At 36.3% G+C, this 14,045-nt stretch overlaps 2 protein-coding genes across 2 annotated transcripts in view; one reads left to right on the forward strand and one right to left on the reverse strand.

Annotated features, from left to right (window-relative positions):
* The window catches only part of LOC132910485 (glutamate receptor ionotropic, kainate 2), a 204,770-nt gene that overhangs the window by 52,983 nt on the left and 137,742 nt on the right, over nucleotides 1-14,045 (forward strand). The window lies entirely within an intron of this gene.
* LOC132910483 (uncharacterized) overlaps nucleotides 1-14,045 on the reverse strand; it is a 177,541-nt gene that overhangs the window by 2,390 nt on the left and 161,106 nt on the right. The window lies entirely within an intron of this gene.

The raw sequence follows: 14,045 nt of genomic DNA on the forward strand, positions 1-14,045 counted from the left end.
AGGTAAGCAATGTATTAGAGTAATAGATACTTTCAAGAATTAACATACATCAAAGATACAAGAAAACTTTTCATAATTTAAAGAAAAATAGATTATCATATATTTAAATATCAATTCTTTTTGTGTTATAAATATTAGGTTGTTCGAAAAGATTCTTATGAAGAAATGATAGTTATGAGGAAATAATAGACGCACAACGTTCTTTGTTTTATATTATTTTGTCGAATTACGTACGATCCATTTCGTTCTGCTGAGATAAACATTGCGACATTTCACAGACTTGATTTTACGTTTGTATGAAGGTGTATTGTTGTAAAACGCACGTTTGCGAAAGAAAGACACTTTTCAGACAACCTACTATATCGATTTTTTACAATTGTATAATATCGTACAATATTGTATAATATTAACGAAGCAATACCTAGGCCATGTTTTCAGTAATGTTACGTTTATACAACTTATATATATATTATTTCACTGTAACGGTATTCTAATCTTTACCGATATCAAGTCACAGTTTGAGCCTGTTACTTCTGATTATAACCTGGCCAATACCAATACCTGGTTGTATCAATAGCCAACAATCTAAGGTGGCGCCGTCTGGACACTCTAAAAGTTGAAATTTTTACATATGTTATTTAACAACGGTCCTGCACGTGAATTATAATGTTGCAACGTCGTAAAATACATAGTCAACGCGTTTCCGCTTTTATCGAGGCAATTTTTCGGCGAGTTTAATTTTTTCTTTTTTTTTTTCATAATACTGTATCGTTGATATGCGACCGGTTCTCCAGTGGAGGCGAGATTTAAACGATCGTTATAAGAAAAGTGGCACACTCTTGAGTTTTTATTAGGAGGCATAATGTTAAGCGTGATGCTGAGGCACGAGCTTCGAGCTGACCGTTTATGGTCGTGAATACCGGTGCACGAGAACCACTTTGCTTCTATCGGTATTTCTTCGCGGAGCGATATTCTTTACGTCGATGCTGTCGCGCTCTATTCGAGTCGAGAGAGCCTGTAATTCACCAGCATGTTCGAATGCAAATTGCTTCAGCTTGAGATGACATTTTTCCGAGACATTTGGGTTTCGATACATCGGCTTGTAATTTGTGGACTGGACGGAAGAGATTCGGAGTTAGGTAAATGAGATTGTTGACGACGTAGTTGTAGACTGTGTACAACAGAAAATTCGTATGGTTTACCGAAGATCGTGATAGAATCATCTTTTTTCGAGAAACATTGTTTGTAAGAGGAACGATTTTTAAACAATATGTTTCTTCTTGTTGACGGAGGAAACAAATGTTCAGTTTCCGGTTAATTGGATTTCAACTATTTCTATGTGACGCTCAGTTAAATCCAATCTATTTTTAAGTGAGTTTGTTGTTATTTACTTGTGTTTTAATACTAATATAAACTAATAACTAATACTAATATAAATGTTCACTAATATAAACATTTGCAAATTACTTTCATAAACTGTGACATTTTCCCATTATCGATTTTTAATAACATTCGATGACTTTCAATATTGTTCCAGTTCAAATCACAGTGCTTTATTACTTGTTGATTAATATTGAATCTTTGACCCATGAAATTTCAAACAGATTGACAGAGTAATAGTAACCAGAAAACAAGCTGTAACTGAAAGTTATTTGCAACTTCTATATGCAGAAATATTTTTTGACCAACCAATTTCAAGCAAATTCCAAGTCACGAATACTTTATAAATAGGATAAAAAAAAATAGTTTCTATATGGAAAAAGGTAACATAAAACAAGAGAAGATACATCGGTAAGGTGAGTATGATATTTCTTCTTAATTTCATGTCAAACTTCTCATAAAGAAGGGACGAAATTAATGAAACGATCTAACGTCAAATACTAATAATAGTCGGATAATTCAACATTCGCGGAGTACTGACTTTAAATTACGGTCTTTAGCCGCAAACGACAGACTGATTAATGGGAAACAAATTGAAGATGGCTCCAGAAGTGGCGATGATGCGGCTCTGGAGTTAATATCAGGTTATCTAAAGTCGGCGACGGTTCGTTTGAACGAACGAGGAGACATCGGTTGCCGTGGTGGAAAACGCCTTGAGAATAACTTCCAACCTTTGTAATAGCACAGCCAGATAAGAATTAAATTGTTTCCGCGATAAGGGAGCGAGGAAACGGTTCGGAACTTGTCCGTGAGGCAATTCTGACGAAGTAAGCGATATGGAAACGAAATGAAGTTTAGGCATCGTAATATTATTTAGCCCTGGGCGTGTTTTCTTTGTGCAGACGGCGTGCGTTTCTTGTGCACGACGTTTCCCTCCTTTTACGTCGCTGAATTTATACGGAAAATAGAACGTCGAGGTTCTTGTCTCTCTCTCTCTCTCTTTCTCTCTTAGCCCTTCTTCAGCTCACTTGAATCGCTTCCGAGAAAATCGTTGAACGTTTTCACATTGCTACGACGCCTGAATTACCCAGACGAAGGAATTTGCTTGAGATTCTGATAGAATCACCTGCTCACTCACTGTCGCCTCGTAAATTTTCAAATTTCGCAATATTAAAACAAAGATCTCAAGTTATGATTTTATTCTTGTATAATCATCATAGTTGAGAATAATAATAAAGTACTTCCAAAAGTCTCGAATTATTTTCTTCTTTTCTTGTCGCTTTCAGGATAATCGCTATTAACTTCATATAACTTGATATTTTGTTTCTTTATTAGAAAACAATGCGTGCGAAATTCATGCATGTTTGCGCTGTTACTAAAGTCCCTAAAAAACTCGGATAATACCAAACTTTCAACCAGGCATCGCATAACGCACGCGTTTAGATCTTTTAATGGACATAGAGAGGCAAAAGTGGAGAAAAAAGTTCGTACGTGTATCCGCATTCGTGAATGCTCAGCGACTTTTAAAACACACATTTCTTTCTTCGGCCGCAAAATGTGCTTCTCCACTTTCAGAATGTCTAGCTAAATGCTCGTCAAATACGTTTCCCCGTCTAATTTTGCTAGAAACGTGAAAATTGTTCATTAACTCGATAAAATTTCATGTTTACACGACAAACAGCGACGAAAAATGCTTTTTTAAAATACGTTAAAATACATTTGCTTTAAAGCAAAGATTCTTAACCTTTCTAGGTTACGAATTTTTTCGTAGCCTGAGAGGAAATGGCTTTTTAGTACTTATGAATAAGAGAGACACATTTTTGCAACTATATTCGCGAAGGAAATGTAATGCATTTGCATTTGACCACTTTTATAAAAAATAAATGCATATTAAAAAAATAAATTTATTTATTTGAGTTAATTAATGATCTTACGCATATGCAATATCGAGCATGAAGAGGTGTATCTCAAATAAAGAATAAAAATTTTTAATTGACGCTGTGTATCAAAGTCTTCTTATTTTTTTAATATTATGTACAATTGTATATAAGACACACTTGCGACTAGAAATCTGTTTGAATAAATGAACACGCTTGGCATTCTAATGGGGAATGCAACGTGACATAGGTATATGTATTTAATTGCTACTGCATAAATGATAAAAAGTAATAGTTACCAGAAGTTAATAATTACTGTTGACTTTCAATACAAATTTATGTACACTGTCTTTAACAAAAATCGTATTAAAAAACAAAAATATTCCCTTTTTGATTAAAATTTCGCCTAGTAAATTTGTTACATTTATTACGAAAACATTGCTTCTTCCATGCACAAATATAATGTATTTCCATGCACGTGGACGTTACATTTGTACGTGACACTTAAAACGTGACGCTATCCTTGTAGCCATTTCTACTCGATGCAAAATAGTGACAGAAACTGGCTCATCATCCGATGAATTAGCTACACTCTTCGTTATGTAACGAAATATGTTTCTCTACGTTATATAAATTGACGAAAATGATACACATTTCATTTTTACGGCTCAGCGTTCCTCTCGTTAAAAAAGGACTGCAGAAAGTGCGGTTTACTTTCCCATTTCTCCGACAGACATTACATCTTTCGAGTTTTCGTAGTTTCACGAAAGACCGGTGTACTAGGAGAAGATCTTGCACGCGATGCAACATTTCGTGGAACATCGATTCGTTGCAGCATCTCAGGAGGAAATTAGTTTCATCTTCACCTCTTGTTCGTCTCTACCTTGGGTTTTTCATGGACGCGGCCGCCCTATCGGCAGGAATGGCGCAACAGTAGATAAAGCACGTCTTGGCGCGACAATGGCCGTTTCATTTAAGAAAGGACGCGTCCTCGCGTGTATCGATCCAACTGTGGCCGTGATGAAGAGCCGTGGCAGGTCTCGGGTCATTCGTCGAATCGACGTTAAACATAAATCCTGCTTAACGAAGCCATTCCTTCGCTAAACGCGATTGAATCACACACGAAGCGAGACTGTCTGTTATTGTCGCTCGAAAGGTCTTCATCGGCTGTAAGGGGGTAATCTTTTTACTTTCGCGAGAATTGTAATAAGTCTTTTAAACAATCGAAAGGCTCGGGACAAGAGTTATTCTTGCTTTTGCTCGTGTCTGTTTTTCTTGAGAAAACGAAAGAATTCTCCAGTGTCTTTCATTTCTGCTTAGTCTATTTGCATTCAGAAATATATCCGAATACATTTTCTAGTCAGGAAATAAGGTTATGAAGTTTTTATTCATCACGTAGATACGAAAAGAAAAATAAAATTCTTTAAAGTAAAAAATAAAATAATTACCAAACGAAGTATATGTGATTTTGAAAAACTGAATCTAAAACTGGAACACTTCGCTATTTCATTCGTCTTCCTAGAAATTTTCCAATTACTCTGTAAAACAAGAATTTTCGAAATTGCCAAACACCTTTCCTAGTTTCGTGGAACTTCTACAAATTCGAAAATTAGTATTCCGTACTCGAGAAGCGGTGTCAAAGTGACATTTACGATTCGTCTGAGAAAACAATCCGCCACGTTCCTAGGCACAATAGTCAATTGCTCATCGAGCACGGTATAAGGAAGGTTAGAGGATAATTTAGTGCTCGTCGCGAAGAGGTGAAACACGTTCTCAAGAATGTTTGACATCCTACAGCGTTCTCGATCGTCTTCCTTATCCGTTCCTTGATATATCTTCCCCTACACGGAACGGATATCGTTCCGACTGTCGTTCATTGAACTGCCAAATTAGCATAATTCCTCGTTTCGGATAAACGAAAACGATTCTCCAGGCGTTGGTTGCAACGGGGACACGAGAGGAACCTCTTAGTGATCGATTTAGGTTGGATCGAGGTCGCGAAAAGGAATAACCGAAAATGGCCAGGTTTTTCAACGCAAATACATCTTAGATACGGAGACGCGAGAATTGGATGGAACCAGTTACAACGAACGATAAAATAAAACAGAATTGAGTTTATTCCGGTTAGTATATTTATTCGAGTGTGTGGAGAGATATCCGAGTTATAATTTTTTCTACGAGGTGCTCCTCTCGATAAGACATCGATGTTGACTATCCTCTGTGTATCGATGCAATTTCGCCGTGTTCCAGAAAATAGAGCACACGCTTCTCACGATAATAGGCAGCAATGTAATCGTTTAATCCTCCAACGATGGTATTTGTCAGGCGTGACGCGGAAATTGCAGCATTTATGAGCTGTTTCTTCTTCGATCGAGTGATTGTAATTGGAAAATTTTTCTCCTGCTTGATTTTGTAAGAAAGGTTTTGTTCGGATAGTAGACTCCTTTGTAGGTTAGTTATTACATTTGATGAATTGGATTTACGAATGTGCGAGAAAGATACAGAAATATCATATTAGATGAGAATATAGAGGACAGAATCAAAAGTAACGAAGTAAGCAAAGTTCACAATTAACAGATAATTAAATCTGATACATGATGTTGAATTCAAGGAAGATGTGCAAGTGTATAACGCTGTTAACTTTGTTACACTAACTCAAATATTCAACGGTACATCGTAGCCAAATAGCTAAAATCTAACACAAAGTGGTTTATAGCACTTACTATTCACGTAAAAAGTCAATAACGATGCGACGAATAAAAATGAACGGAGCAGCACGAGCAGGATTTACAACGCTACGCCTGGTATCTGTTCAGCGAAGAAAACTGTTCTGCGCGTGTAACGCAGTGAATTAGTCGTAATTCAATTTTGGCCGCGCAACGATACAGCACGCGATTAATTATGCGCCGTATTAAATCTGAAGCGATCTAATCGCCGGCCCGCCACTGCTAATTGCTGTTATTTAATCAGAATTTACTCGTCGGCCAGTAAATGGCCGGCGGGAATAGCTCTAGTCGAAACTTTACGGCGGTAGCCTGAAGTCCTTGCTTAGCGACAGTCTCCCTCCCTCCCTCTCACTCACTCTCTCTCTCTCTTTCTCTCTCTCATGCCGCATGCTAGAAAATTATCGCGGTTTTACGTGTAAATTAGCATAAACCACATCAGGCATATACGTTTCGGAGTTACGGATGTTGCGGCCAGCAACGAAGTCACACTTGGGTGAATGAATCCAATCTGTATTTTCCACGACGCTGTTGTTTTCACTGAAAAGTCGCTAAATCGAGCAATACTTATTTCTTGGTGTGTCAGAAATGGTAACCGAAGTAAGTGCCAAAAATGGAAATTTCGATATCTACCACTTTTTCAGATTTAAAGGGAATATAAAAGATAAAAAGTATCTAAATAAATTTATTTATTTATACATTATAGTTTCATCTATCTCGCGCATAATTTAAATGACATTTATGATGATAACTGTCGTTGCGATAATCCTGGAAAATCCACTGAAGTATTTTAGTACCTAGAATTTTTTTCATCGCGTTCCGTATTTTCCATCTTTCCTCGTGCCGAGGAAACCATTTTCCAATTTTCTGAAATTTACGTCGTTTATCATTCTAACAGCTCATTCGTTTACAAATGGTGTTACATCATACAAGATGACAGAAAGACATTATTTTATTCTCATAAAAGGTAAAAATATCAGTGATATGCATACGTATTGCTGAGAAATAAGATTGTTGTTGGAAACACAGATTTGCTTATGTCTTTGCCCCGAAAGAAATGTCGAGCTCGTCAAGACTTCGTAAAACAAGAAACCTCAACGGGAAGAACAAGAAGGCAAGCAAAAGGCGGAACCAATCCGTTCGATCAGGCATTTCGCAGCGGCGTACATTGTTCTGAGTCAACAGCGAGTCGTTTTAAAGGCGCGATACTGCGTGCATCAGATATCACGAGGATACGCGAGTTTTTCAATCGAGCCACCGATCAGGATTCAATAGGGCAGAAGCTATAAATGTCTAGAACCACGTTCTCGTTCTCCCTTCCATTCTCTATTTTTCTCTTCCTTTCGATTCTTCTCTCTATCCGCTCATAAAATGGACTACCCTATTAACCGCGCCGATATCCACTGGCCGGAAGCGATGGTGTTTTCGTGGTCGTATCGTTGACTATTATGTTACAGATATTTAAGGGATTTTATGAAGGTAGACGCCCGCGAAATATCGATCTATCGATAAAACGGTCTTCTCGAGTTCCCGCGGAAATCTGGGGAGAATGAGTAGAGTAGCGTGTCGTATCTTAACCGGGTTATCAAAGCCTGAACGAAGCGATGGCGTGACGAAATTTCGAGGTTACGATAGTCGCTATACGAAATCTTACAACGTGTCTTTTCAATCCGGAAGCAATATAATTTTCATTATTTCCTTTTACTTGATTTCTTTTTTCTTTTTAAACGTTTTAAACCTTCGAGGATTTTTTATTGGAATATTATTTAGCGAACAGAGTAGCGTGTAGGTAGAAATAGTACTTGTGTTCTAAGTAGCGTGCTTTTGAATTTGAGCGTGTATATTGTGAGAATCTATTTCAATATTGTTCAAGTCAGACATCTGGTAAGAATCTAAGTATATAAGGTGTAATAAAAGTTCGAATGTTTCACCATCTGTACGATATTAAGTAAGTTTGCTTGAGTTCTAAGTGATCGGCAACGATATGCTAAAGATGGTTAGTTCGTTTCCTTAGTTATCGCTTACGTTTTTTAATGATAGATTTGTGTTGACTAGTTTGAAAATATATAATCATGAGGATGATAGTGTTTTACAACGACCAGATTTGGATTTTTCTTGACCTTTTGTTTCACTTAGGATTATCAATATGTAATTATAACTCTCAACAGAGTTCCATCGTGAACGAAAATTGCAAAGAGAAAAGACAGGAACGGTGAAGAGGAAATGTACAAAGCATAGCCGTCGCGCGGTGAATAAGAATTAAGGAGTACTCGTTTAAAAGCGAAGGGACTGGAGGGATCCGGCAAACCGGGAGAATTCGTGGTGAAGACAAAAATCCAGAGGATAAAGTACGAAGGGGAAAAGGGAGAAAGGGAATCGTAGAGCTCTATAGTAGGTTGGTATACACACAGACGGCCTAATCTTGAATAAGGAACGAATACGGAAGAAGAGTGGTCCGCTACGTACTGGAAAACCAAGTGGAACGGCGAGTCGACCAACAGACATACTGAAACACTCGAATGGATCCGACGGAGAGAAGCCTCCTGAGGATAAAGACATATATCGTTTCCGGCAGAAGGATTGTATCTTTTCCAGTTCCTTCTACGCTCGAATAATACGTCGAGTAATAATTCCCCTTCGTTCCACAAACGCTATTCTTTCCGCGAACGCTGTCCCAACTAAATTACATATTACAATTATTATTTGACACAATGAAGTTTATGCGACGGGACAAACGTGATATGGGTATTCGAAGAGGCTTCCAATTTATCGCGTAAGTACGCTCGTGGGAAAAGAAATCTAAGGAAAGTTTTCCTTCGTATCGACGATGTTTGTGATGAAATTTGGGAACCATTTATGTAAGTGTTTTCTGAATTATTTATTGGTAAATTAGATCTCTTTTCAACTCTTCTTTTATTCATGATACTGGTGGAGATTTGGGGTTGGTATTTTTTATATAAGGAGTAACGTACAAATTTTGTTTTGATTTATTAATGGAAATGACTACGTTCCCTTTGTGTCTTACATCTCTGTCAATTTCAAAAATTTGTTAATAAACAACAAAATAAATGTTTCAAAGAATATTCAAGATGTCAAGAACAAAGTTAAACGAAAAATGTATGAAATACGAATACCCGCTGTTTCATAGAAGCTATTCGAGCTATGGTAGCAAATAAATATAGCTTTCTGAAACCACAAAAATGTATAATGTATCACGATTTAAAGAATCGTGCAAATAATTAAAAATAAGTTTCACGACATAGTATATTTTGCTCTAAGATAATAGAAGCCTACATTACTAAATACCAGATTGCCAATTCTGACGATTGTCCATCATTGAATTTCCTAAGTAGAGAAGTCATTAAGTCTACAAAATTCATAGCGTTCAAATAAAATTTCCTAAGTTTATTCTTTTTTATTTCTATCTGTATCTTAGACAAAATTTTCCAAGATAAGAAGCAAGATAGGTATCCGATATTACTACGACCTGCTGTATAATTACTATCCGTATGTCGAACGTTTAAAGGGAAACTCGAGGAGTTAGATGCAGTTGGACTTCAGTTTAGGCAAAGGACAAAAGGGATGAAGGGTGTTTCTCAGACTGCACACAGCTTGCCAACTGGCTTTGATACATTAACAAGCGATAATCCTATCAACTCGCAAAGCCGGGATGATACGAACTGGATTCAAGCAGGAAATACGTGGTCTTGCTGCGAGATATATCGTATTTCTTCCGCAGATATGTTGCAAAATACATATTTCAAGGTATCGCATTCGTTTCCTCAGCACGCGTAGGACGAGCGATGATCTTGTGAATGCTGAAGCGCGTTTCCCTTACCTTATCTTTAGGAGTGTCTTTTCTCCTTGGTTTTGCCGAGCTTCCAGTGGCCACTAAGTAAAAAGGAATATTCGAAGACCGAGGAAAACTTTCTTCGTAAGTTTCCTTCCGTCTGTTTCTCTTTTCTCTCATCTTCTTCTTTTTGGAAAGACACCGACCACCCTTTATTCTTCGCGTTTATTTGTATAAAAGGACGACTCTTCCAGAACAATGAAGAAAGTTCGTTTCGAAAATGGAGAATCGTGCGTACATTTCCAATGAACAAACATAACTTGGTTAGATAGAAACTCTCCAGGTGTTTCGTTCGAAAATAGATAAAAGGGAACACATGAGATTTTCGTAGAAACCTATGCTTTTGTGGCGAAGCTTATGATGTAATTGTAAAAGAATCTTGCTCTTTAGTAGCAGTTTTAGAATATTAGCGGCGATAATTATTTGTATCTTTAGAATCTTTCAGTTCAATTTAGTTCAATTACGAAAATGTTCTAATAAAATGGATATATAGATATTTTGTCGATAATATTAGAATGAATACGTAGGTTAAATTTGTACGAGATGATTTTAAAGATCCATTTCCTGGATTCTCATCTGGATTTTTTCCCAGAAAGGATACCGTCGGCGGTGGAGATTCGTTTTACCCGTTAAAAATGATAATGAATACCCTACTTTACATATTTTACATATTATTCATTTCGATATTTCACATATATAAATGTGTAAAAATCTACAAATTACATTTGGTAGATAGGTTCATTCTTTTAAATCCATTCGTTCTTGAATCACCGCAATACGTACAAAGTTATTCTCCCTAATCATTTCGACAATGTCGCGAAAAATTATTCCGCTCGTGGCGCGTTTGCGAACGAATTTCATGGTGATGCACTCAAAATGAACGCACAAGGAACACAGCGAAGCACGCAAACACACACCGTTGTCACCGATAAGAAGAGCTTTATTCGTCCGCTGCCTTTTGATCATTTATTCGATGGAAACCCACCTAATGTCCCCTGCAGGCTAGATTTTATACCACAAAAGGATCGACCAAGGGTTTCGTGGTTCCCTGTGGTACTTACGAACATCCTCTATCAATCGGAATCTCTGTAATCGGTCTGCAAAGTCAGCTTCCAAGTGGAACACAGACAGCGGCCACAAAGGAGAAAAAAGAAGTCGAATCTCAAAGCAATACCGGACAATGCTAGCGGCGTTTAAAGGTTAAAGTATGATACTCGGTATATTGAAATTCCAGATGCAATTTCATTGGATGGTCCGATTGGAACCACGAATCCGTATATGCGAAAACCGTATAGAAATCCGGATGGTTTCGTATTAACGAAAAAGAAGGAATTTCACGTTCGTGTATTCTCCGTATTGTTCATTATCAACGAGGAGAAACGTGAATAACAGAAAACTAAAACCGCATACAATAGCTACATTACAAAGTATATTGTGAGAAACACGTACAAAATTACATGTTTAAGGTTCTAGCTCTAATACTTTGTAGTCTACGAAACATATCGCGTAAAAATTGTATTTAATGTATAGACATAATCGATGACTTCCTGAAATATTTGTCTCGAGAAATAATATTTTACTTAATTGTTAGTAGTTTGTCAATACGTTAGAATTCCATTTATGCTGACGTCCCTTTTCATTATTAAGTTTATTAGTATTATTATATTATTAAGTAATATTCGTTTACTCTCAATGTTTCGGTCTTCTGAGAAAAAATCCTACTAGAAATGTAGGAAATTGATCTCATACAAATTTAGCTTATTGACAAAATATCGGTAAATTCATTGGATTCCAATCTTTTCTTAACTTTTGCCATAAACATTCCGAACAATCTAATATTATGTATCTTATATGGCTTATTTTAACTGAAGATTTTCCTTGATACGACTAAGGAAGGCCGAGAATTGTATCGTGTGAATACTAAATACTCACGAAAGATTTGAAGAATTTCTCACTGACTTCTCCTTTATTATAGAACGCAATGCTACTTTTCATTAAATTATTCTCAACAAAACCGATATATTCTATTCACAAATTGATCTTTGATGCTGAGTTGAGGGTGAATGGTTCAGGAAATATTTGCATGTCACCTTCATTCGGTGCCTAATTCTTCTTCCTTTACTGTTTGTTTATTAATCTACGAATTTCATTTTCAATTAATGTACGAAAAGAAGAATGTAGTAAAATCGTTTATCATTAATCGAAGATTACTATGCCTATCCTAGCTTCTCTTAAATCTTTCAAAGCGAATGGAAGAGCTTGCGTGGAATAAGGACCGAAGCTACGAGAGAATTCAATGCTCTTTGCATGTACATAATTAAAGCATGTACATGGCAAAGAGATCCGGTTGACAAAATCGTCTAAGATTAACGCGCTTAACGAGCCAGAAAATTGAAGAGAACCCGTTACGCGAGATTCAATCGTACGAATAAAATCAGAAAAAGAATAATAAATATAAATACGGAGTGACACCTTTAACGAGGAGCGAATCCAATTACAAAATATTACCTGTCACGACTAATTACGAGTGACTGGCATTCGATAATCTGCTTCCTCGTAGTCAGCGCGGCGTAACGCTATCCCGTTATGAAACGTATTAAACACGATATACATTAACGTGATTACCTAAATACCTTGTTAATTAACGCTACGCCGTTTCCCCGAAGAGGAAAGTATTCTTTTGCGGATGGTGAAAAATATAAAATATAAAATACCCTACAGAAAATTAAAGTCGACAACAGCTTGTGTTACGAAACGTATGGAGGAATGAAGTGTATAACATTGTTATTATATAATTATTACGATAGTTATTTTCTTTCAAGTTTGAGAATATTTTTATGTTGATAAATATAACAATTTTATTGAAGATTTTTATATGAGCTTCTGAAAAGCCAAACTGATTAACTTGATTAACTTTCTGAATGTCTCAATTTCATTAACCACGCAAATAATTAATGTCCAATGTCTCAAAGAAAAAAAATAGTTTATTTCTGTAAATTTTACAGACTGTGTATATAATATATATAATATATATAATATATAGGTGACATGTATATAAATGTACGTATGTGTATGTATGTGTTTATAACGCATACTGGTCGGTGCAATATAGTATAACATACATATTAAGTTTACGTGACGAATTTGTATGTTTCTACAAACTACGCGAGATCTAAGTTAAAGAGTCAAGCAGCTGAAAAACGGATAATCTAAGATATATAACTCTGCAGAGATAGCAATTACGTAAACGAAGAAAACAAAGTTTCCATCGTGAAGCAATTCGCTCTGGTAAACAGAATAAACTTTATCCTACACTTTGGTAATTTATTCGGAACTCCTACGGTAATCAAAGTTGAAACTGATGACAAAGGAAACATTTATTTGGCAAATTAAAGACAGAAAGGGATCGATTAAATACGTTGGATAGGAAAGATCGTAACCGGAGCGATGTCTCGTTTGCCAAGCGCCATGGTGACCCTTTAAGTCGAAGATGGGAAGATGGAAGACAGGATATAGAGGAAAGTTTGTACGATGGAAGTTTCGGGAGTTTGGCTGATTAATCGATAATGGCAACCGAGTGACAGTTACGTTATGCGCTCTAACAGTTCAAGCTCTTTCCTACACGATTGTACGATGCGAATGCGAACGATTTTCTTTATTTTACTACTCGTGTTATTACGCAACGTAATCTTTTAAGAGCATAAAAGTGCATTTTTGAAACTGGGGAAATAATGTTCGTGATTTTATCTTTTCCGGTGTTGCGAATTCAAGCAAACTTTTATCGATTCCAAATATTTGCTTCTATTTTCGTATATACTTGGCGAACAAACTACATACTTTGATTCTATGGCATGAATTACGTACCTTTTTAAAAAGTATTTCTGAAACACAGCGAACTTGATATTTGATAAATATTATGAAATCAGTAGTAGAAGGCTGGAAATTCTCGATGTGAATTCAGCACTCAGAATTTATATATCACTGCAGTTTTTCATTAATTAAATCTCAACTATCTTCTTTTATGTACAATACAGTAGAAGCTCGATTAACCGTGGTCTGGAAATTAATTTTGCTCATACGAGACATATGATACACTTGTTGTTTAGTTTCAAAACAATACATTTCTCGTTCAAGACGCAGAATATACACGTAACAGTTGTAAGTTTCAGTCAGCATTAAGATCTCGGTTAATCGATGTTTTATTGCATATATTAT

Source organism: Bombus pascuorum, chromosome 9 (genome assembly GCF_905332965.1).
Source record: "Bombus pascuorum chromosome 9, iyBomPasc1.1, whole genome shotgun sequence".
Classification (NCBI taxonomy): Eukaryota; Metazoa; Arthropoda; class Insecta; order Hymenoptera; family Apidae; genus Bombus; species Bombus pascuorum.